We start from the raw sequence: 21,615 nt of genomic DNA on the forward strand, positions 1-21,615 counted from the left end.
AGCCTACGGCACCCGGTATTCCCAGGCGGTCTCCCATCCAAGTACTAACCAGGCCCGACCCTGCTTAGCTTCCGAGACCAGACGAGATCGGGCGCGTTCAGGGTGGTGTGGCCCTAGACGGCGGAGGGCGCCCCTGCCCCGCTCAAGAAGCCGAGCCTCTCTGCGCTTCCCCGCCGCCTCCTCCCCCCGCCCCAGGCCCCGCGCCGGCGCTGACCCGCACCGGGCCGGGCCTGTTGAGTTCACCGGCCGGGTCCGGCGGGCTCCGAGGGACGGGGGTGACAGGCGGGGCGGGGCGGGGCGGGGCGGGGCGGGCAGGGAGCGGCGGGCCGGGGTGGGGGGCTGTCTCTCTATACACACACACACACACACACACACACACTCACACTCACACTCACTCACTCACACTCACACAAGATGCGCCTCCACGGCTGGACTCGCCAAGGTGGAGACCTTCCAGCCCCCTTCCTCTCCTCGCCTGGCCCACCCCCAGCTCGTGGCCGCCGCCGCCGCCGCCGCCGCCGCCGCCGATTGCGCACGCGCGGGTCGCCCGCCCTTTGACCCCAGGCAGGGTCCGCCATCCCCGACAACCCCTTTCAGCTGCGCCCCCCACCCTGTGGGTGGGCTGCCGCCTATTCCCCCGGGCCCGGGCTGGGGCACAGCGCATGGGGGAGGGGAGCGAGTGTATGGGGCGTCTCTCTCTCTCTCTAGGGATGTGTCCCATGGGTGGGGTGGCGTGGTTTGTGGGGCGCTGAAGAAATCAGTCCCCTCCATCTCCTACCTCTGGAAAACGCCCAAGCCCTTGGAGAACTGCCGGCAACGCGACCGTGGGGGCCGGGACCCTCCTCTGTGTCCTCCTGTGGCCCAGTCCAAGGGGCCTGGGCCTGGCCGGGGCTGCATTGGACCCCGACCACCCTGGCGTGTGGACTCGCTAAAAATCGGCGATTAGATATTGGATTCCAGCTTCATTGAGGTCATTTCACTAATGAGTGCACCGGAAAGAGTTTCCTAATCCATCTGTGAGGGTGGCAACTGAAAGAGAATTTTAAAGCTGACAGAATAGGCGAGGAAAGGCATAGGAGATTTCCACACCCAGTAAGGAAGCCTTTCCCGAAATGGAAGAAAGAAATGAGCAAACAGAGACACCGGTAGCCCGCCAGGATCAGAGTCTGCCCCCGAGAGAAAGTACCCTGACCAGGTTCACCCGTGGGTGGGTGGCGAGCTAGCGGCATTCAGAAGAGCGAGGCCCGCAGTCTGTGCAGGAGACACCTGCACTCGGGTGTGTGCGGCGGCACGATTCACAAGCAGCTCCAGATGTTAAGCCAAGGAGAAGCCAGGGAGTTCCCAACGCCCCAGGTGTCCTCAGCCCACGACTGGCTGCTGGGGGAATGCGAAGCCCGGCTCCTTTTCTCAGAGCGGGAAACCAGGAGGTGTGACGTACACCCCGGGGTTCCCAGGAGGATCAGGCTGAAGCTGGGACTTGGCCTGAAAGTGTCCCCTCGCATGGCCACCCCCTTCCCCTTCCTGCTCCTCTACTCCTGGTGCCCCTCCATCCAGGGGCCAGACCTTAAAGAGTCACCCGCAAGAGAATCCTGGTCCCAAAGGAGCCTTCTGGGGGACCCGTGCTGAGAGAGGTTGTGGGCATGGCCCGCTGGGGCTCTGCCCGACCCAGGGCTGAGAGATGCAACCTCCCAGCTCTGGGTCCCTGCAGGGGAAGCGTTGGCAAGCACAGGGCCAGTCCTCCAAAGGCCCAGGTGCAGGGAGCCCAGGCCAAGCAGCCTGTGGAAGAAGCCACCCCGGGAACACGACTGCAGGCCACGGCCCTTCCCACCTCCTCCTCCTCCTCCTCTTGCTCCTCCACCCCCCCCCGACCTCCCACCCCCCCACCCCACCCCCCGACATGGCGCAGGGCTCAGAGACACCTCAGACACTTGCTACCCAAAGTGCAAAGGGCATCAGTTGCTCCTCCAAACCGCCCCCCCTGCCCAGCAGACCGCGTTGTCCAGCCAGCCCCCGGGCCTCCCTGGGGTGCCCAGCACAAAAGTGCAGACAACCACCGGACCCTCAATCTCAGTTTTCGGATGTTTTTGCCACTCTAAGGACCCGCAGGCCAGCTGGGCCTTCTGGCAGGACAGAGAGCCCCGGAATCCGACGTGGAGAGCTGGGTGTACGTCCCCACGAGGAGGCGGTCCCCACCTCCGCGGCTCTCCCCTTGCGGGGGGGAAAAGCAGCCACGGGGCCTCAGAGAAGACACCAGGCTGGGCGCCCGCCCCACAGTGGGGGCACGTCCCCCGCAGGCCACTTAGCGCCGGCCGCCGGCCGGCGGACGGTTGGGTGGCGCGAGACGCTGCGGCCGCCCTGCTACCGGGTCCCTGGGAGGGCGTCCTGGAACCAGCGTCCACACCAAGCCCTTGGAAGGCCCAGGCGACGGAGGAGCCCCGTCAGGCAGGGGCCGAGGACGGTGACGGCCCGGGCGGGGAGGAGCGTGTCAGGCAGGGGCAGAGGACGGTGACAGGTGACAGGCCGGGCGGGAAGGAGTCAGTCAGGCAGGGGCCGAGGAGGAGACGGGCTGGGTAAGGGTTAGGGTTAGAGTCAGGGCACAAGTCACAATCGCAAAGACCTGGAAGCGACCCGAGTGCCCATCGACCCACGAGTGCGTAAATGAAATGTGGCGCGTGGACACCACGGAGTGCTATTCAGCTAGGAGGAGCAGCGGTGAGAGGGCACCTCTCGTGGTTCTCCTGGCCAGAGCTGGAACCCGTTCCAGTAAGCCAGGTAGCCCAAGAATGGACACACGAGCACCACGTGCTCGCGCTCACCAGCAAATGGGTACGAACCGATGGACACCTAAGTGGACACAGAGGAATCACCTTCATCGGGTGGGTGTCGGGCGGGTGGGGGGAGGGGATGGGCATACACCTCCATTAGGAATGGGGTGGGTGCGCACCGACTGGGGGATGGGCGCACTTGAGGCTCTGACCCGAGGGGGGAGGCTGGGAGAGGGCAACGTACCCGACCTTAACATTGGTACCCCCACAATACGCTGGAACAACATCAGAGGTAAATGAATAAGAACACAGGGGGGAGGGGGGCACGGGCAACACATGTCACCTTAATACTTGGACTCCCATCATCTGCTTGAAAAGAGAGAGAAAAGAAAATGCAATCATAGAGATAAGAGACACTTTTTAAACATAATGAATCCGAAGAGAAAAGTAAAAGGAGGCCTGTGGAGCAGGTCTGGGTGTGACTCCGGATCCCCCAACATCAGGTGCCACCACCAAAGATTCCTACGTGTAGCCCATAGAACCCCAAAAGCAACGGGACGAGTTCTGGTCACATACTCCCTCAAAATGACATCCTGGCCTTCTTCTGGAACTCCCTCCCCTCTCAGACTCTCAAGGTTTTCCTCCAGCGTGTCGGTTCCCACAGAGCAGACCTTTGGTCTGAGACCTGACAGTCCAGAAGCCACGCATGCTGCCGCGTGACGGCGGTGTCGCGGCTTGGGACAAGAGGAGGCCCCACGGTGCGGGCTGGGGCGCCAGGCACCGCGGCGGGCGCTGAGGGTGGGGGTGACCCCCACCCCGGGCCGCCGACTCGCTCCCAGAAAGGGGACAGAACAAGAGGCAAAACAAAAAAAAAAAAAAGAAGAAGCCTACGGCACCCGGTATTCCCAGGCGGTCTCCCATCCAAGTACTAACCAGGCCCGACCCTGCTTAGCTTCCGAGACCAGACGAGATCGGGCGCGTTCAGGGTGGTGTGGCCCTAGACGGCGGAGGGCGCCCCTGCCCCGCTCAAGAAGCCGAGCCTCTCTGCGCTTCCCCGCCGCCTCCTCCCCCCGCCCCAGGCCCCGCGCCGGCGCTGACCCGCACCGGGCCGGGCCTGTTGAGTTCACCGGCCGGGTCCGGCGGGCTCCGAGGGACGGGGGTGACAGGCGGGGCGGGGCGGGGCGGGGCGGGGCGGGCAGGGAGCGGCGGGCCGGGGTGGGGGGCTGTCTCTCTATACACACACACACACACACACACACACTCACACTCACACTCACTCACTCACACTCACACAAGATGCGCCTCCACGGCTGGACTCGCCAAGGTGGAGACCTTCCAGCCCCCTTCCTCTCCTCGCCTGGCCCACCCCCAGCTCGTGGCCGCCGCCGCCGCCGCCGCCGCCGCCGATTGCGCACGCGCGGGTCGCCCGCCCTTTGACCCCAGGCAGGGTCCGCCATCCCCGACAACCCCTTTCAGCTGCGCCCCCCACCCTGTGGGTGGGCTGCCGCCTATTCCCCCGGGCCCGGGCTGGGGCACAGCGCATGGGGGAGGGGAGCGAGTGTATGGGGCGTCTCTCTCTCTCTCTAGGGATGTGTCCCATGGGTGGGGTGGCGTGGTTTGTGGGGCGCTGAAGAAATCAGTCCCCTCCATCTCCTACCTCTGGAAAACGCCCAAGCCCTTGGAGAACTGCCGGCAACGCGACCGTGGGGGCCGGGACCCTCCTCTGTGTCCTCCTGTGGCCCAGTCCAAGGGGCCTGGGCCTGGCCGGGGCTGCATTGGACCCCGACCACCCTGGCGTGTGGACTCGCTAAAAATCGGCGATTAGATATTGGATTCCAGCTTCATTGAGGTCATTTCACTAATGAGTGCACCGGAAAGAGTTTCCTAATCCATCTGTGAGGGTGGCAACTGAAAGAGAATTTTAAAGCTGACAGAATAGGCGAGGAAAGGCATAGGAGATTTCCACACCCAGTAAGGAAGCCTTTCCCGAAATGGAAGAAAGAAACGAGCAAACAGAAACACCGGTAGCCCGCCAGGATCAGAGTCTGCCCCCGAGAGAAAGTACCCTGACCAGGTTCACCCGTGGGTGGGTGGCGAGCTAGCGGCATTCAGAAGAGCGAGGCCCGCAGTCTGTGCAGAAGACACCTGCACTCGGGTGTGTGTGGCGGCACGATTCACAAGCAGCTCCAGATGTTAAGCCAAGGAGAAGCCAGGGAGTTCCCAACGCCCCAGGTGTCCTCAGCCCACGACTGGCTGCTGGGGGAATGCGCAGCCCGGCTCCTTGTCTCAGAGCCCTTGTCTCAGAGCGGGACAACCAGGAGGTGTGACGTACACCCCGGGGTTCCCAGGAGGATCAGGCTGAAGCTGGGACTTGGCCTGAAAGTGTCCCCTCGCATGGCCACCCCCTTCCCCTTCCTGCTCCTCTACTCCTGGTGCCCCTCCATCCAGGGGCCAGACCTTAAAGAGTCACCCGCAAGAGAATCCTGGTCCCAAAGGAGCCTTCTGGGGGACCCGTGCTGAGAGAGGTTGTGGGCATGGCCCGCTGGGGCTCTGCCCGACCCAGGGCTGAGAGATGCAACCTCCCAGCTCTGGGTCCCTGCAGGGGAAGCGTTGGCAAGCACAGGGCCAGTCCTCCAAAGGCCCAGGTGCAGGGAGCCCAGGCCAAGCAGCCTGTGGAAGAAGCCACCCCGGGAACACGACTGCAGGCCACGGCCCTTCCCACCTCCTCCTCCTCCTCCTCCTGCTCCTCCACCCCCCCCCGACCTCCCACCCCCCCACCCCACCCCCCGACATGGCGCAGGGCTCAGAGACACCTCAGACACTTGCTACCCAAAGTGCAAAGGGCATCAGTTGCTCCTCCAAACCGCCCCCCCTGCCCAGCAGACCGCGTTGTCCAGCTAGCCCCCGGGCCTCCCTGGGGTGCCCAGCACAAAAGTGCAGACAACCACCGGACCCTCAATCTCAGTTTTCGGATGTTTTTGCCACTCTAAGGACCCGCAGGCCAGCTGGGCCTTCTGGCAGGACAGAGAGCCCCGGAATCCGACGTGGAGAGCTGGGTGTACGTCCCCACGAGGAGGCGGTCCCCACCTCCGCGGCTCTCCCCTTGCGGGGGGGAAAAGCAGCCACGGGGCCTCAGAGAAGACACCAGGCTGGGCGCCCGCCCCACAGTGGGGGCACGTCCCCCGCAGGCCACTTAGCGCCGGCCGCCGGCCGGCGGACGGTTGGGTGGCGCGAGACGCTGCGGCCGCCCTGCTACCGGGTCCCTGGGAGGGCGTCCTGGAACCAGCGTCCACACCAAGCCCTTGGAAGGCCCAGGCGACGGAGGAGCCCCGTCAGGCAGGGGCCGAGGACGGTGACGGCCCGGGCGGGGAGGAGCGTGTCAGGCAGGGGCAGAGGACGGTGACAGGTGACAGGCCGGGCGGGAAGGAGTCAGTCAGGCAGGGGCCGAGGAGGAGACGGGCTGGGTAAGGGTTAGGGTTAGAGTCAGGGCACAAGTCACAATCGCAAAGACCTGGAAGCGACCCGAGTGCCCATCGACCCACGAGTGCGTAAATGAAATGTGGCGCGTGGACACCACGGAGTGCTATTCAGCTAGGAGGAGCAGCGGTGAGAGGGCACCTCTCGTGGTTCTCCTGGCCAGAGCTGGAACCCGTTCCAGTAAGCCAGGTAGCCCAAGAATGGACACACGAGCACCACGTGCTCGCGCTCACCAGCAAATGGGTACGAACCGATGGACACCTAAGTGGACACAGAGGAATCACCTTCATCGGGTGGGTGTCGGGCGGGTGGGGGGAGGGGATGGGCATACACCTCCATTAGGAATGGGGTGGGTGCGCACCGACTGGGGGATGGGCGCACTTGAGGCTCTGACCCGAGGGGGGAGGCTGGGAGAGGGCAACGTACCCGACCTTAACATTGGTACCCCCACAATACGCTGGAACAACATCAGAGGTAAATGAATAAGAACACAGGGGGGAGGGGGGCACGGGCAACACATGTCACCTTAATACTTGGACTCCCATCATCTGCTTGAAAAGAGAGAGAAAAGAAAATGCAATCATAGAGATAAGAGACACTTTTTAAACATAATGACGAAGAGAAAAGTAAAAGGAGGCCTGTGGAGCAGGTCTGGGTGTGACTCCGGATCCCCCAACATCAGGTGCCACCACCAAAGATTCCTACGTGTAGCCCATAGAACCCCAAAAGCAACGGGACGAGTTCTGGTCACATACTCCCTCAAAATGACATCCTGGCCTTCTTCTGGAACTCCCTCCCCTCTCAGACTCTCAAGGTTTCCTCCAGCGTGTCGGTTCCCACAGAGCAGACCTTTGGTCTGAGACCTGACAGTCCAGAAGCCACGCATGCTGCCGCGTGACGGCGGTGTCGCGGCTTGGGACAAGAGGAGGCCCCACGGTGCGGGCTGGGGCGCCAGGCACCGCGGCGGGCGCTGAGGGTGGGGGTGACCCCCACCCCGGGCCGCCGACTCGCTCCCAGAAAGGGGACAGAACAAGAGGCAAAACAAAAAAAAAAAAAAGAAGAAGCCTACGGCACCCGGTATTCCCAGGCGGTCTCCCATCCAAGTACTAACCAGGCCCGACCCTGCTTAGCTTCCGAGACCAGACGAGATCGGGCGCGTTCAGGGTGGTGTGGCCCTAGACGGCGGAGGGCGCCCCTGCCCCGCTCAAGAAGCCGAGCCTCTCTGCGCTTCCCCGCCGCCTCCTCCCCCCGCCCCAGGCCCCGCGCCGGCGCTGACCCGCACCGGGCCGGGCCTGTTGAGTTCACCGGCCGGGTCCGGCGGGCTCCGAGGGACGGGGGTGACAGGCGGGGCGGGGCGGGGCGGGGCGGGGCGGGCAGGGAGCGGCGGGCCGGGGTGGGGGGCTGTCTCTCTATACACACACACACACACACACACACACTCACACTCACACTCACTCACTCACACTCACACAAGATGCGCCTCCACGGCTGGACTCGCCAAGGTGGAGACCTTCCAGCCCCCTTCCTCTCCTCGCCTGGCCCACCCCCAGCTCGTGGCCGCCGCCGCCGCCGCCGCCGCCGCCGCCGATTGCGCACGCGCGGGTCGCCCGCCCTTTGACCCCAGGCAGGGTCCGCCATCCCCGACAACCCCTTTCAGCTGCGCCCCCCACCCTGTGGGTGGGCTGCCGCCTATTCCCCCGGGCCCGGGCTGGGGCACAGCGCATGGGGGAGGGGAGCGAGTGTATGGGGCGTCTCTCTCTCTCTCTAGGGATGTGTCCCATGGGTGGGGTGGCGTGGTTTGTGGGGCGCTGAAGAAATCAGTCCCCTCCATCTCCTACCTCTGGAAAACGCCCAAGCCCTTGGAGAACTGCCGGCAACGCGACCGTGGGGGCCGGGACCCTCCTCTGTGTCCTCCTGTGGCCCAGTCCAAGGGGCCTGGGCCTGGCCGGGGCTGCATTGGACCCCGACCACCCTGGCGTGTGGACTCGCTAAAAATCGGCGATTAGATATTGGATTCCAGCTTCATTGAGGTCATTTCACTAATGAGTGCACCGGAAAGAGTTTCCTAATCCATCTGTGAGGGTGGCAACTGAAAGAGAATTTTAAAGCTGACAGAATAGGCGAGGAAAGGCATAGGAGATTTCCACACCCAGTAAGGAAGCCTTTCCCGAAATGGAAGAAAGAAACGAGCAAACAGAAACACCGGTAGCCCGCCAGGATCAGAGTCTGCCCCCGAGAGAAAGTACCCTGACCAGGTTCACCCGTGGGTGGGTGGCGAGCTAGCGGCATTCAGAAGAGCGAGGCCCGCAGTCTGTGCAGAAGACACCTGCACTCGGGTGTGTGTGGCGGCACGATTCACAAGCAGCTCCAGATGTTAAGCCAAGGAGAAGCCAGGGAGTTCCCAACGCCCCAGGTGTCCTCAGCCCACGACTGGCTGCTGGGGGAATGCGCAGCCCGGCTCCTTGTCTCAGAGCCCTTGTCTCAGAGCGGGACAACCAGGAGGTGTGACGTACACCCCGGGGTTCCCAGGAGGATCAGGCTGAAGCTGGGACTTGGCCTGAAAGTGTCCCCTCGCATGGCCACCCCCTTCCCCTTCCTGCTCCTCTACTCCTGGTGCCCCTCCATCCAGGGGCCAGACCTTAAAGAGTCACCCGCAAGAGAATCCTGGTCCCAAAGGAGCCTTCTGGGGGACCCGTGCTGAGAGAGGTTGTGGGCATGGCCCGCTGGGGCTCTGCCCGACCCAGGGCTGAGAGATGCAACCTCCCAGCTCTGGGTCCCTGCAGGGGAAGCGTTGGCAAGCACAGGGCCAGTCCTCCAAAGGCCCAGGTGCAGGGAGCCCAGGCCAAGCAGCCTGTGGAAGAAGCCACCCCGGGAACACGACTGCAGGCCACGGCCCTTCCCACCTCCTCCTCCTCCTCCTCCTGCTCCTCCACCCCCCCCCGACCTCCCACCCCCCCACCCCACCCCCCGACATGGCGCAGGGCTCAGAGACACCTCAGACACTTGCTACCCAAAGTGCAAAGGGCATCAGTTGCTCCTCCAAACCGCCCCCCCTGCCCAGCAGACCGCGTTGTCCAGCTAGCCCCCGGGCCTCCCTGGGGTGCCCAGCACAAAAGTGCAGACAACCACCGGACCCTCAATCTCAGTTTTCGGATGTTTTTGCCACTCTAAGGACCCGCAGGCCAGCTGGGCCTTCTGGCAGGACAGAGAGCCCCGGAATCCGACGTGGAGAGCTGGGTGTACGTCCCCACGAGGAGGCGGTCCCCACCTCCGCGGCTCTCCCCTTGCGGGGGGGAAAAGCAGCCACGGGGCCTCAGAGAAGACACCAGGCTGGGCGCCCGCCCCACAGTGGGGGCACGTCCCCCGCAGGCCACTTAGCGCCGGCCGCCGGCCGGCGGACGGTTGGGTGGCGCGAGACGCTGCGGCCGCCCTGCTACCGGGTCCCTGGGAGGGCGTCCTGGAACCAGCGTCCACACCAAGCCCTTGGAAGGCCCAGGCGACGGAGGAGCCCCGTCAGGCAGGGGCCGAGGACGGTGACGGCCCGGGCGGGGAGGAGCGTGTCAGGCAGGGGCAGAGGACGGTGACAGGTGACAGGCCGGGCGGGAAGGAGTCAGTCAGGCAGGGGCCGAGGAGGAGACGGGCTGGGTAAGGGTTAGGGTTAGAGTCAGGGCACAAGTCACAATCGCAAAGACCTGGAAGCGACCCGAGTGCCCATCGACCCACGAGTGCGTAAATGAAATGTGGCGCGTGGACACCACGGAGTGCTATTCAGCTAGGAGGAGCAGCGGTGAGAGGGCACCTCTCGTGGTTCTCCTGGCCAGAGCTGGAACCCGTTCCAGTAAGCCAGGTAGCCCAAGAATGGACACACGAGCACCACGTGCTCGCGCTCACCAGCAAATGGGTACGAACCGATGGACACCTAAGTGGACACAGAGGAATCACCTTCATCGGGTGGGTGTCGGGCGGGTGGGGGGAGGGGATGGGCATACACCTCCATTAGGAATGGGGTGGGTGCGCACCGACTGGGGGATGGGCGCACTTGAGGCTCTGACCCGAGGGGGGAGGCTGGGAGAGGGCAACGTACCCGACCTTAACATTGGTACCCCCACAATACGCTGGAACAACATCAGAGGTAAATGAATAAGAACACAGGGGGGAGGGGGGCACGGGCAACACATGTCACCTTAATACTTGGACTCCCATCATCTGCTTGAAAAGAGAGAGAAAAGAAAATGCAATCATAGAGATAAGAGACACTTTTTAAACATAATGAATCCGAAGAGAAAAGTAAAAGGAGGCCTGTGGAGCAGGTCTGGGTGTGACTCCGGATCCCCCAACATCAGGTGCCACCACCAAAGATTCCTACGTGTAGCCCATAGAACCCCAAAAGCAACGGGACGAGTTCTGGTCACATACTCCCTCAAAATGACATCCTGGCCTTCTTCTGGAACTCCCTCCCCTCTCAGACTCTCAAGGTTTCCTCCAGCGTGTCGGTTCCCACAGAGCAGACCTTTGGTCTGAGACCTGACAGTCCAGAAGCCACGCATGCTGCCGCGTGACGGCGGTGTCGCGGCTTGGGACAAGAGGAGGCCCCACGGTGCGGGCTGGGGCGCCAGGCACCGCGGCGGGCGCTGAGGGTGGGGGTGACCCCCACCCCGGGCCGCCGACTCGCTCCCAGAAAGGGGACAGAACAAGAGGCAAAACAAAAAAAAAAAAAAGAAGAAGCCTACGGCACCCGGTATTCCCAGGCGGTCTCCCATCCAAGTACTAACCAGGCCCGACCCTGCTTAGCTTCCGAGACCAGACGAGATCGGGCGCGTTCAGGGTGGTGTGGCCCTAGACGGCGGAGGGCGCCCCTGCCCCGCTCAAGAAGCCGAGCCTCTCTGCGCTTCCCCGCCGCCTCCTCCCCCCGCCCCAGGCCCCGCGCCGGCGCTGACCCGCACCGGGCCGGGCCTGTTGAGTTCACCGGCCGGGTCCGGCGGGCTCCGAGGGACGGGGGTGACAGGCGGGGCGGGGCGGGGCGGGGCGGGGCGGGCAGGGAGCGGCGGGCCGGGGTGGGGGGCTGTCTCTCTATACACACACACACACACACACACTCACACTCACACTCACTCACTCACACTCACACAAGATGCGCCTCCACGGCTGGACTCGCCAAGGTGGAGACCTTCCAGCCCCCTTCCTCTCCTCGCCTGGCCCACCCCCAGCTCGTGGCCGCCGCCGCCGCCGCCGCCGCCGCCGATTGCGCACGCGCGGGTCGCCCGCCCTTTGACCCCAGGCAGGGTCCGCCATCCCCGACAACCCCTTTCAGCTGCGCCCCCCACCCTGTGGGTGGGCTGCCGCCTATTCCCCCGGGCCCGGGCTGGGGCACAGCGCATGGGGGAGGGGAGCGAGTGTATGGGGCGTCTCTCTCTCTCTCTAGGGATGTGTCCCATGGGTGGGGTGGCGTGGTTTGTGGGGCGCTGAAGAAATCAGTCCCCTCCATCTCCTACCTCTGGAAAACGCCCAAGCCCTTGGAGAACTGCCGGCAACGCGACCGTGGGGGCCGGGACCCTCCTCTGTGTCCTCCTGTGGCCCAGTCCAAGGGGCCTGGGCCTGGCCGGGGCTGCATTGGACCCCGACCACCCTGGCGTGTGGACTCGCTAAAAATCGGCGATTAGATATTGGATTCCAGCTTCATTGAGGTCATTTCACTAATGAGTGCACCGGAAAGAGTTTCCTAATCCATCTGTGAGGGTGGCAACTGAAAGAGAATTTTAAAGCTGACAGAATAGGCGAGGAAAGGCATAGGAGATTTCCACACCCAGTAAGGAAGCCTTTCCCGAAATGGAAGAAAGAAACGAGCAAACAGAAACACCGGTAGCCCGCCAGGATCAGAGTCTGCCCCCGAGAGAAAGTACCCTGACCAGGTTCACCCGTGGGTGGGTGGCGAGCTAGCGGCATTCAGAAGAGCGAGGCCCGCAGTCTGTGCAGAAGACACCTGCACTCGGGTGTGTGTGGCGGCACGATTCACAAGCAGCTCCAGATGTTAAGCCAAGGAGAAGCCAGGGAGTTCCCAACGCCCCAGGTGTCCTCAGCCCACGACTGGCTGCTGGGGGAATGCGCAGCCCGGCTCCTTGTCTCAGAGCCCTTGTCTCAGAGCGGGACAACCAGGAGGTGTGACGTACACCCCGGGGTTCCCAGGAGGATCAGGCTGAAGCTGGGACTTGGCCTGAAAGTGTCCCCTCGCATGGCCACCCCCTTCCCCTTCCTGCTCCTCTACTCCTGGTGCCCCTCCATCCAGGGGCCAGACCTTAAAGAGTCACCCGCAAGAGAATCCTGGTCCCAAAGGAGCCTTCTGGGGGACCCGTGCTGAGAGAGGTTGTGGGCATGGCCCGCTGGGGCTCTGCCCGACCCAGGGCTGAGAGATGCAACCTCCCAGCTCTGGGTCCCTGCAGGGGAAGCGTTGGCAAGCACAGGGCCAGTCCTCCAAAGGCCCAGGTGCAGGGAGCCCAGGCCAAGCAGCCTGTGGAAGAAGCCACCCCGGGAACACGACTGCAGGCCACGGCCCTTCCCACCTCCTCCTCCTCCTCCTCCTGCTCCTCCACCCCCCCCCCGACCTCCCACCCCCCCACCCCACCCCCCGACATGGCGCAGGGCTCAGAGACACCTCAGACACTTGCTACCCAAAGTGCAAAGGGCATCAGTTGCTCCTCCAAACCGCCCCCCCTGCCCAGCAGACCGCGTTGTCCAGCTAGCCCCCGGGCCTCCCTGGGGTGCCCAGCACAAAAGTGCAGACAACCACCGGACCCTCAATCTCAGTTTTCGGATGTTTTTGCCACTCTAAGGACCCGCAGGCCAGCTGGGCCTTCTGGCAGGACAGAGAGCCCCGGAATCCGACGTGGAGAGCTGGGTGTACGTCCCCACGAGGAGGCGGTCCCCACCTCCGCGGCTCTCCCCTTGCGGGGGGGAAAAGCAGCCACGGGGCCTCAGAGAAGACACCAGGCTGGGCGCCCGCCCCACAGTGGGGGCACGTCCCCCGCAGGCCACTTAGCGCCGGCCGCCGGCCGGCGGACGGTTGGGTGGCGCGAGACGCTGCGGCCGCCCTGCTACCGGGTCCCTGGGAGGGCGTCCTGGAACCAGCGTCCACACCAAGCCCTTGGAAGGCCCAGGCGACGGAGGAGCCCCGTCAGGCAGGGGCCGAGGACGGTGACGGCCCGGGCGGGGAGGAGCGTGTCAGGCAGGGGCAGAGGACGGTGACAGGTGACAGGCCGGGCGGGAAGGAGTCAGTCAGGCAGGGGCCGAGGAGGAGACGGGCTGGGTAAGGGTTAGGGTTAGAGTCAGGGCACAAGTCACAATCGCAAAGACCTGGAAGCGACCCGAGTGCCCATCGACCCACGAGTGCGTAAATGAAATGTGGCGCGTGGACACCACGGAGTGCTATTCAGCTAGGAGGAGCAGCGGTGAGAGGGCACCTCTCGTGGTTCTCCTGGCCAGAGCTGGAACCCGTTCCAGTAAGCCAGGTAGCCCAAGAATGGACACACGAGCACCACGTGCTCGCGCTCACCAGCAAATGGGTACGAACCGATGGACACCTAAGTGGACACAGAGGAATCACCTTCATCGGGTGGGTGTCGGGCGGGTGGGGGGAGGGGATGGGCATACACCTCCATTAGGAATGGGGTGGGTGCGCACCGACTGGGGGATGGGCGCACTTGAGGCTCTGACCCGAGGGGGGAGGCTGGGAGAGGGCAACGTACCCGACCTTAACATTGGTACCCCCACAATACGCTGGAACAACATCAGAGGTAAATGAATAAGAACACAGGGGGGAGGGGGGCACGGGCAACACATGTCACCTTAATACTTGGACTCCCATCATCTGCTTGAAAAGAGAGAGAAAAGAAAATGCAATCATAGAGATAAGAGACACTTTTTAAACATAATGAATCCGAAGAGAAAAGTAAAAGGAGGCCTGTGGAGCAGGTCTGGGTGTGACTCCGGATCCCCCAACATCAGGTGCCACCACCAAAGATTCCTACGTGTAGCCCATAGAACCCCAAAAGCAACGGGACGAGTTCTGGTCACATACTCCCTCAAAATGACATCCTGGCCTTCTTCTGGAACTCCCTCCCCTCTCAGACTCTCAAGGTTTCCTCCAGCGTGTCGGTTCCCACAGAGCAGACCTTTGGTCTGAGACCTGACAGTCCAGAAGCCACGCATGCTGCCGCGTGACGGCGGTGTCGCGGCTTGGGACAAGAGGAGGCCCCACGGTGCGGGCTGGGGCGCCAGGCACCGCGGCGGGCGCTGAGGGTGGGGGTGACCCCCACCCCGGGCCGCCGACTCGCTCCCAGAAAGGGGACAGAACAAGAGGCAAAACAAAAAAAAAAAAAAGAAGAAGCCTACGGCACCCGGTATTCCCAGGCGGTCTCCCATCCAAGTACTAACCAGGCCCGACCCTGCTTAGCTTCCGAGACCAGACGAGATCGGGCGCGTTCAGGGTGGTGTGGCCCTAGACGGCGGAGGGCGCCCCTGCCCCGCTCAAGAAGCCGAGCCTCTCTGCGCTTCCCCGCCGCCTCCTCCCCCCGCCCCAGGCCGCGCGCCGGCGCTGACCCGCACCGGGCCGGGCCTGTTGAGTTCACCGGCCGGGTCCGGCGGGCTCCGAGGGACGGGGGTGACAGGCGGGGCGGGGCGGGGCGGGGCGGGGCGGGCAGGGAGCGGCGGGCCGGGGTGGGGGGCTGTCTCTCTATACACACACACACACACACACACACACACACTCACACTCACACTCACTCACTCACACTCACACAAGATGCGCCTCCACGGCTGGACTCGCCAAGGTGGAGACCTTCCAGCCCCCTTCCTCTCCTCGCCTGGCCCACCCCCAGCTCGTGGCCGCCGCCGCCGCCGCCGCCGCCGCCGATTGCGCACGCGCGGGTCGCCCGCCCTTTGACCCCAGGCAGGGTCCGCCATCCCCGACAACCCCTTTCAGCTGCGCCCCCCACCCTGTGGGTGGGCTGCCGCCTATTCCCCCGGGCCCGGGCTGGGGCACAGCGCATGGGGGAGGGGAGCGAGTGTATGGGGCGTCTCTCTCTCTCTCTAGGGATGTGTCCCATGGGTGGGGTGGCGTGGTTTGTGGGGCGCTGAAGAAATCAGTCCCCTCCATCTCCTACCTCTGGAAAACGCCCAAGCCCTTGGAGAACTGCCGGCAACGCGACCGTGGGGGCCGGGACCCTCCTCTGTGTCCTCCTGTGGCCCAGTCCAAGGGGCCTGGGCCTGGCCGGGGCTGCATTGGACCCCGACCACCCTGGCGTGTGGACTCGCTAAAAATCGGCGATTAGATATTGGATTCCAGCTTCATTGAGGTCATTTCACTAATGAGTGCACCGGAAAGAGTTTCCTAATCCATCTGTGAGGGTGGCAACTGAAAGAGAATTTTAAAGCTGACAGAATAGGCGAGGAAAGGCATAGGAGATTTCCACACCCAGTAAGGAAGCCTTTCCGGAAATGGAAGAAAGAAACGAGCAAACAGAAACACCGGTAGCCCGCCAGGATCAGAGTCTGCCCCCGAGAGAAAGTACCCTGACCAGGTTCACCCGTGGGTGGGTGGCGAGCTAGCGGCATTCAGAAGAGCGAGGCCCGCAGTCTGTGCAGAAGACACCTGCACTCGGGTGTGTGTGGCGGCACGATTCACAAGCAGCTCCAGATGTTAAGCCAAGGAGAAGCCAGGGAGTTCCCAACGCCCCAGGTGTCCTCAGCCCACGACTGGCTGCTGGGGGAATGCGCAGCCCGGCTCCTTGTCTCAGAGCCCTTGTCTCAGAGCGGGACAACCAGGAGGTGTGACGTACACCCCGGGGTTCCCAGGAGGATCAGGCTGAAGCTGGGACTTGGCCTGAAAGTGTCCCCTCGCATGGCCACCCCCTTCCCCTTCCTGCTCCTCTACTCCTGGTGCCCCTCCATCCAGGGGCCAGACCTTAAAGAGTCACCCGCAAGAGAATCCTGGTCCCAAAGGAGCCTTCTGGGGGACCCGTGCTGAGAGAGGTTGTGGGCATGGCCCGCTGGGGCTCTGCCCGACCCAGGGCTGAGAGATGCAACCTCCCAGCTCTGGGTCCCTGCAGGGGAAGCGTTGGCAAGCACAGGGCCAGTCCTCCAAAGGCCCAGGTGCAGGGAGCCCAGGCCAAGCAGCCTGTGGAAGAAGCCACCCCGGGAACACGACTGCAGGCCACGGCCCTTCCCACCTCCTCCTCCTCCTCCTCCTGCTCCTCCACCCCCCCCCGACCTCCCACCCCCCCACCCCACCCCCCGACATGGCGCAGGGCTCAGAGACACCTCAGACACTTGCTACCCAAAGTGCAAAGGGCATCAGTTGCTCCTCCAAACCGCCCCCCCTGCCCAGCAGACCGCGTTGTCCAGCTAGCCCCCGGGCCTCCCTGGGGTGCCCAGCACAAAAGTGCAGACAACCACCGGACCCTCAATCTCAGTTTTCGGATGTTTTTGCCACTCTAAGGACCCGCAGGCCAGCTGGGCCTTCTGGCAGGACAGAGAGCCCCGGAATCCGACGTGGAGAGCTGGGTGTACGTCCCCACGAGGAGGCGGTCCCCACCTCCGCGGCTCTCCCCTTGCGGGGGGGAAAAGCAGCCACGGGGCCTCAGAGAAGACACCAGGCTGGGCGCCCGCCCCACAGTGGGGGCACGTCCCCCGCAGGCCACTTAGCGCCGGCCGCCGGCCGGCGGACGGTTGGGTGGCGCGAGACGCTGCGGCCGCCCTGCTACCGGGTCCCTGGGAGGGCGTCCTGGAACCAGCGTCCACACCAAGCCCTTGGAAGGCCCAGGCGACGGAGGAGCCCCGTCAGGCAGGGGCCGAGGACGGTGACGGCCCGGGCGGGGAGGAGCGTGTCAGGCAGGGGCAGAGGACGGTGACAGGTGACAGGCCGGGCGGGAAGGAGTCAGTCAGGCAGGGGCCGAGGAGGAGACGGGCTGGGTAAGGGTTAGGGTTAGAGTCAGGGCACAAGTCACAATCGCAAAGACCTGGAAGCGACCCGAGTGCCCATCGACCCACGAGTGCGTAAATGAAATGTGGCGCGTGGACACCACGGAGTGCTATTCAGCTAGGAGGAGCAGCGGTGAGAGGGCACCTCTCGTGGTTCTCCTGGCCAGAGCTGGAACCCGTTCCAGTAAGCCAGGTAGCCCAAGAATGGACACACGAGCACCACGTGCTCGCGCTCACCAGCAAATGGGTACGAACCGATGGACACCTAAGTGGACACAGAGGAATCACCTTCATCGGGTGGGTGTCGGGCGGGTGGGGGGAGGGGATGGGCATACACCTCCATTAGGAATGGGGTGGGTGCGCACCGACTGGGGGATGGGCGCACTTGAGGCTCTGACCCGAGGGGGGAGGCTGGGAGAGGGCAACGTACCCGACCTTAACATTGGTACCCCCACAATACGCTGGAACAACATCAGAGGTAAATGAATAAGAACACAGGGGGGAGGGGGGCACGGGCAACACATGTCACCTTAATACTTGGACTCCCATCATCTGCTTGAAAAGAGAGAGAAAAGAAAATGCAATCATAGAGATAAGAGACACTTTTTAAACATAATGAATCCGAAGAGAAAAGTAAAAGGAGGCCTGTGGAGCAGGTCTGGGTGTGACTCCGGATCCCCCAACATCAGGTGCCACCACCAAAGATTCCTACGTGTAGCCCATAGAACCCCAAAAGCAACGGGACGAGTTCTGGTCACATACTCCCTCAAAATGACATCCTGGCCTTCTTCTGGAACTCCCTCCCCTCTCAGACTCTCAAGGTTTCCTCCAGCGTGTCGGTTCCCACAGAGCAGACCTTTGGTCTGAGACCTGACAGTCCAGAAGCCACGCATGCTGCCGCGTGACGGCGGTGTCGCGGCTTGGGACAAGAGGAGGCCCCACGGTGCGGGCTGGGGCGCCAGGCACCGCGGCGGGCGCTGAGGGTGGGGGTGACCCCCACCCCGGGCCGCCGACTCGCTCCCAGAAAGGGGACAGAACAAGAGGCAAAACAAAAAAAAAAAAAAGAAGAAGCCTACGGCACCCGGTATTCCCAGGCGGTCTCCCATCCAAGTACTAACCAGGCCCGACCCTGCTTAGCTTCCGAGACCAGACGAGATCGGGCGCGTTCAGGGTGGTGTGGCCCTAGACGGCGGAGGGCGCCCCTGCCCCGCTCAAGAAGCCGAGCCTCTCTGCGCTTCCCCGCCGCCTCCTCCCCCCGCCCCAGGCCCCGCGCCGGCGCTGACCCGCACCGGGCCGGGCCTGTTGAGTTCACCGGCCGGGTCCGGCGGGCTCCGAGGGACGGGGGTGACAGGCGGGGCGGGGCGGGGCGGGGCGGGGCGGGCAGGGAGCGGCGGGCCGGGGTGGGGGGCTGTCTCTCTATACACACACACACACACACACACTCACACTCACACTCACTCACTCACACTCACACAAGATGCGCCTCCACGGCTGGACTCGCCAAGGTGGAGACCTTCCAGCCCCCTTCCTCTCCTCGCCTGGCCCACCCCCAGCTCGTGGCCGCCGCCGCCGCCGCCGCCGCCGCCGATTGCGCACGCGCGGGTCGCCCGCCCTTTGACCCCAGGCAGGGTCCGCCATCCCCGACAACCCCTTTCAGCTGCGCCCCCCACCCTGTGGGTGGGCTGCCGCCTATTCCCCCGGGCCCGGGCTGGGGCACAGCGCATGGGGGAGGGGAGCGAGTGTATGGGGCGTCTCTCTCTCTCTCTAGGGATGTGTCCCATGGGTGGGGTGGCGTGGTTTGTGGGGCGCTGAAGAAATCAGTCCCCTCCATCTCCTACCTCTGGAAAACGCCCAAGCCCTTGGAGAACTGCCGGCAACGCGACCGTGGGGGCCGGGACCCTCCTCTGTGTCCTCCTGTGGCCCAGTCCAAGGGGCCTGGGCCTGGCCGGGGCTGCATTGGACCCCGACCACCCTGGCGTGTGGACTCGCTAAAAATCGGCGATTAGATATTGGATTCCAGCTTCATTGAGGTCATTTCACTAATGAGTGCACCGGAAAGAGTTTCCTAATCCATCTGTGAGGGTGGCAACTGAAAGAGAATTTTAAAGCTGACAGAATAGGCGAGGAAAGGCATAGGAGATTTCCACACCCAGTAAGGAAGCCTTTCCCGAAATGGAAGAAAGAAACGAGCAAACAGAAACACCGGTAGCCCGCCAGGATCAGAGTCTGCCCCCGAGAGAAAGTACCCTGACCAGGTTCACCCGTGGGTGGGTGGCGAGCTAGCGGCATTCAGAAGAGCGAGGCCCGCAGTCTGTGCAGAAGACACCTGCACTCGGGTGTGTGTGGCGGCACGATTCACAAGCAGCTCCAGATGTTAAGCCAAGGAGAAGCCAGGGAGTTCCCAACGCCCCAGGTGTCCTCAGCCCACGACTGGCTGCTGGGGGAATGCGCAGCCCGGCTCCTTGTCTCAGAGCCCTTGTCTCAGAGCGGGACAACCAGGAGGTGTGACGTACACCCCGGGGTTCCCAGGAGGATCAGGCTGAAGCTGGGACTTGGCCTGAAAGTGTCCCCTCGCATGGCCACCCCCTTCCCCTTCCTGCTCCTCTACTCCTGGTGCCCCTCCATCCAGGGGCCAGACCTTAAAGAGTCACCCGCAAGAGAATCCTGGTCCCAAAGGAGCCTTCTGGGGGACCCGTGCTGAGAGAGGTTGTGGGCATGGCCCGCTGGGGCTCTGCCCGACCCAGGGCTGAGAGATGCAACCTCCCAGCTCTGGGTCCCTGCAGGGGAAGCGTTGGCAAGCACAGGGCCAGTCCTCCAAAGGCCCAGGTGCAGGGAGCCCAGGCCAAGCAGCCTGTGGAAGAAGCCACCCCGGGAACACGACTGCAGGCCACGGCCCTTCCCACCTCCTCCTCCTCCTCCTCCTGCTCCTCCACCCCCCCCCCGACCTCCCACCCCCCCACCCCACCCCCCGACATGGCGCAGGGCTCAGAGACACCTCAGACACTTGCTACCCAAAGTGCAAAGGGCATCAGTTGCTCCTCCAAACCGCCCCCCCTGCCCAGCAGACCGCGTTGTCCAGCTAGCCCCCGGGCCTCCCTGGGGTGCCCAGCACAAAAGTGCAGACAACCACCGGACCCTCAATCTCAGTTTTCGGATGTTTTTGCCACTCTAAGGACCCGCAGGCCAGCTGGGCCTTCTGGCAGGACAGAGAGCCCCGGAATCCGACGTGGAGAGCTGGGTGTACGTCCCCACGAGGAGGCGGTCCCCACCTCCGCGGCTCTCCCCTTGCGGGGGGGAAAAGCAGCCACGGGGCCTCAGAGAAGACACCAGGCTGGGCGCCCGCCCCACAGTGGGGGCACGTCCCCCGCAGGCCACTTAGCGCCGGCCGCCGGCCGGCGGACGGTTGGGTGGCGCGAGACGCTGCGGCCGCCCTGCTACCGGGTCCCTGGGAGGGCGTCCTGGAACCAGCGTCCACACCAAGCCCTTGGAAGGCCCAGGCGACGGAGGAGCCCCGTCAGGCAGGGGCCGAGGACGGTGACGGCCCGGGCGGGGAGGAGCGTGTCAGGCAGGGGCAGAGGACGGTGACAGGTGACAGGCCGGGCGGGAAGGAGTCAGTCAGGCAGGGGCCGAGGAGGAGACGGGCTGGGTAAGGGTTAGGGTTAGAGTCAGGGCACAAGTCACAATCGCAAAGACCTGGAAGCGACCCGAGTGCCCATCGACCCACGAGTGCGTAAATGAAATGTGGCGCGTGGACACCACGGAGTGCTATTCAGCTAGGAGGAGCAGCGGTGAGAGGGCACCTCTCGTGGTTCTCCTGGCCAGAGCTGGAACCCGTTCCAGTAAGCCAGGTAGCCCAAGAATGGACACACGAGCACCACGTGCTCGCGCTCACCAGCAAATGGGTACGAACCGATGGACACCTAAGTGGACACAGAGGAATCACCTTCATCGGGTGGGTGTCGGGCGGGTGGGGGGAGGGGATGGGCATACACCTCCATTAGGAATGGGGTGGGTGCGCACCGACTGGGGGATGGGCGCACTTGAGGCTCTGACCCGAGGGGGGAGGCTGGGAGAGGGCAACGTACCCGACCTTAACATTGGTACCCCCACAATACGCTGGAACAACATCAGAGGTAAATGAATAAGAACACAGGGGGGAGGGGGGCACGGGCAACACATGTCACCTTAATACTTGGACTCCCATCATCTGCTTGAAAAGAGAGAGAAAAGAAAATGCAATCATAGAGATAAGAGACACTTTTTAAACATAATGAATCCGAAGAGAAAAGTAAAAGGAGGCCTGTGGAGCAGGTCTGGGTGTGACTCCGGATCCCCCAACATCAGGTGCCACCACCAAAGATTCCTACGTGTAGCCCATAGAACCCCAAAAGCAACGGGACGA

At 63.7% G+C, this 21,615-nt stretch overlaps 6 non-coding genes across 6 annotated transcripts; all 6 read right to left on the minus strand.

Annotated features, from left to right (window-relative positions):
• Positions 1-119, minus strand: LOC142866979 (5S ribosomal RNA). Its single transcript, XR_012916711.1, has one exon. It is a non-coding gene; the product is annotated as a 5S ribosomal RNA (ribosomal RNA).
• A 3,530-nt stretch (positions 120-3,649) lies between these two features.
• LOC142866980 (5S ribosomal RNA) lies at positions 3,650-3,768 on the minus strand. Its single transcript, XR_012916712.1, has one exon. It is a non-coding gene; the product is annotated as a 5S ribosomal RNA (ribosomal RNA).
• A 3,536-nt stretch (positions 3,769-7,304) lies between these two features.
• LOC142866981 (5S ribosomal RNA) lies at positions 7,305-7,423 on the minus strand. Its single transcript, XR_012916713.1, has one exon. It is a non-coding gene; the product is annotated as a 5S ribosomal RNA (ribosomal RNA).
• A 3,542-nt stretch (positions 7,424-10,965) lies between these two features.
• On the minus strand, positions 10,966-11,084 carry LOC142866982 (5S ribosomal RNA). The gene has a single exon (XR_012916714.1). It is a non-coding gene; the product is annotated as a 5S ribosomal RNA (ribosomal RNA).
• Positions 11,085-14,620: 3,536 nt separating this feature from the next.
• Positions 14,621-14,739, minus strand: LOC142866983 (5S ribosomal RNA). Its single transcript, XR_012916715.1, has one exon. It is a non-coding gene; the product is annotated as a 5S ribosomal RNA (ribosomal RNA).
• Positions 14,740-18,282: 3,543 nt separating this feature from the next.
• Positions 18,283-18,401, minus strand: LOC142866984 (5S ribosomal RNA). The gene has a single exon (XR_012916716.1). It is a non-coding gene; the product is annotated as a 5S ribosomal RNA (ribosomal RNA).
• Between the last annotated feature and the right edge of the window lie 3,214 nt (positions 18,402-21,615).

This window comes from Microcebus murinus, unplaced genomic scaffold (genome assembly GCF_040939455.1).
Source record: "Microcebus murinus isolate Inina unplaced genomic scaffold, M.murinus_Inina_mat1.0 scaf009_hap2_Mmur4.0, whole genome shotgun sequence".
NCBI classification, from domain to species: domain Eukaryota; kingdom Metazoa; phylum Chordata; class Mammalia; order Primates; family Cheirogaleidae; genus Microcebus; species Microcebus murinus.